The sequence below is a fragment of the Myotis davidii genome, unplaced genomic scaffold, assembly GCF_000327345.1.
Source record: "Myotis davidii unplaced genomic scaffold, ASM32734v1 scaffold217, whole genome shotgun sequence".
Lineage (NCBI taxonomy): Eukaryota > Metazoa > Chordata > Mammalia > Chiroptera > Vespertilionidae > Myotis > Myotis davidii.
In genome coordinates, this window is record NW_006290034.1 from 8,737,890 (window position 1) to 8,740,720 (window position 2,831).

The window sequence follows — 2,831 nt, forward strand, 5'->3', positions numbered from 1 at the left end:
TGTAACGTAGCCCCTAGGAGGATACGGGAAGCATCACGGAGCACGGAACTCTTCTTTGTTGTACGCTGTCATCATTCTGGTCTTGGCCAAACTCTGTGGCTGAAGGGCTCTCCGCCTTGGCTCAAATAGTGACAGTCCTTGTGCACATCCACCCAAAGGCCGGGGGCCCTGGGCCTCAGTGTCTCCAGCCCCGCTTCTGCCTCAGGACCATCTTGGATTTACTGCTCTTTGGAATGAGGATGTTAACAGTTTCTCCACGGCCGGGAAGCAAGTTTCCTGGGAACGGGTTGGGGAAGGGTCCTCCATCTCCGTGCGTTTGCCTCCTGACACCACCATATGCTGTTCTGTAAAACGGGTCCATCACGGAGCTGGTTTCTCAGACCAGCCAAGCCTGCGAGCTGACGGTTCCGCCGAAGGTTTGTAAGATCAGAGGCGCCAGTCACAGAAAGACAAACCCTCTGGGAACATGGGTTGTTTGCTCAGAGATGTCCAGACATTTTAAGTGAATCCCCTGCAAGCCTGCCACCGCCTCCCGAGAGCAGAAAGTGTTTGCTGCCAGCAGAGGTCTCCAAGACTTACCTGCTCTGAGCCCTGGCGTCCCTACAAGGTCTTTTTGGGAGAAGACAAATGGCCGGGCCTCTGATGCCGGGTGTGGCACCGATGTCTGTGGGGGAGACTGCTCCGTGCCCAGTCCAGAGGGGCAGGAGCGCGTCTCCTTTGTAGCTTCTCTGCAGCTCCATGCAGCTGCGTGGCAAGGGGCACTCCTGGAATGTGCAGCAGGAGCGCTGCTCGCATTTGAAAGTAAAGTGCGGTGGTTCTCATCAGGTTCATCTCAGCGGTGATGAGAAACTTCCCTGAGGCTGCAGCCCTGCCCTGCCCTGCCCTGCCCTCCCTGCTGCTGTCGCAGCTGGGCCCCCTTCCTGGCCAAGGCATGGATTTCTCCATGCAAGAGAGAGCGAGAGAGCGGAGTGTGAAGCTTCATCCCCTCCGCCCCCTGGCACTCTGGGTAGGAGATGTGGGAGGGCAATGGGAGAAGGTGAGACCCTCACTCTGAGAACGGCTGAGGGTGCAGTGCTGGGATGCCTGCCCTGAGTGGACCCATTTCCCAATTCTGTAGTGGGGCTGGGCTGCTGCAGGGGTAAGGCGGCTGCCCAGGGAAGGCGTGGCACCGGAGGTGGTTATAAAATCCTCTGTTACTCCTCCAGTTCTTTCAAACACATGTCCCCATGCCCCAGAGACCTGGCGCCTCCTAACATGTTCCCCTTCGAGGCTGCCCTTTTTTTCACCTGCATGCAGGTGTGGGGAAAGCCGGGGGGAGAGGTTTGGGATCCTGTGCTGTTAGCCCCGCCCCTCTCCAAGGACCCAGGTGAGGGAACGCTCATTTCTTCCGTGTGCCCATGCCAGCAGGGCCAGTCTCAGCCCCCAGACCATTCTCACTGCCCCCTCACCCCAAACCTCTGGGAACGCTGCCCGTCATGGAGTGACGGTGCGGTTGCCCAGGCTGCCATGTGACTTAGTCCACAGAAGAGACCCATCCCGATCTCAAGTGGACTCTCTTGACCAGTGGTTCTCAACCTTCCTAATGCCCCGACCCTTTAATACAGTTCCTCATGTTGTGGTGACCCCCAATCATAAAATTATTTTCGTTGCTACTTCATAACTGTAATTTTGCTACTGTTATGAATCGTCATGTAAATATCTGATATGCAGGATGTATTTTCATTGTTACAAATTGAACATAACTAAAGCATAGTGATTAATCACAAAACAATATGTAATTATATATGTGTTTTCCGATGGTCTTAGGCGACCCCTGTGAAAGGGTCGTTCGACCCCCAAAGGATCTCGACCCACAGGTTGAGAACCGCTGTCCTAGACTCTCTCCTGCGGCTCTGCAGAGGGGCAATTTCAGGCACAGAGCATGAAACCCTTGGAGATAAGTTCCGGTGGGCCCTCCAGCAGGATCCTGACTTTGCAGAAGGCAGCTGGCGGCACATGTGGGGGAGGAGGGGCTGGCACGGGCAGTGGTGCACCCAGGGGATGGAGCCAGGACATTAATCAAGGGCCTTTTCTCCAGGATGACAGACAGGGCAGAGGCACCCCGGCGAGCACTGTTTTTGCTTTCCAGCTGGGAACGTGCACTAAGTTGTTCTTGAATACCCACGGCACCCAAAAGGCTTTGCTGTAATGCTCTTCAATGCACGGAACACCCATAAATTATCCTTCCTACTCTTACAACTTCCAACCTGGAACAACTTGGAAAAACCAGCCTAGCAAGCAGGCTCCTCTCAAATCTCAGTTCACAAGAGAAGAGAAAGTTCAAGCAGAAAGCACCTTCCCGGAGAATTGCAGAGATTTTTGTTGTTGTTGAAAGAATGAGGAAAGTCGTAATGGAACAGCGCAAAGCTTCTTGTTTGCGTTGGCGGAGCGATGCCGCTCTCTGCCCCCTGGGTCCTCAGTCTCTGCTGCCTGGACCAAGGCGCTGCCGGCCCCACCCCTCCAGGCAGGCCAGCTTCTCACACACCTGGCAGCAGACAGCCGGTGCCCCAGAAGCCCGGCCCGAGCCTCCGCCACCTCGGTCGGTCGGGGCGGCTTGATGGAGGCCCCTTGGCCCGCAGGCTTCCTCCGTCAAGCTCCGGGGGCCCTCCCTCGTGAATCCCAGCCCTGCAGCTACGCGCAGAAGAGCCCACAGACACTTGCTCTGTTCCTGGCAAGGTCCAGCGCGCCCTGCCCTCTGGTCCCCTCACCTGGGGAATTTCCAAACTCGGTGCACAGCTCAGCCCGCGCGCGCTGCACTCGCCCTCCGCCCTCCGCCCTCGGCCCTCCTGTGC

General features: G+C 56.7%; 1 protein-coding gene across 1 annotated transcript in view; it reads right to left on the bottom strand.

The window, feature by feature from the left end:
* The window catches only part of NGF (nerve growth factor (beta polypeptide)), a 55,985-nt gene that overhangs the window by 52,904 nt on the left and 250 nt on the right, over positions 1-2,831 (bottom strand). The window lies entirely within an intron of this gene.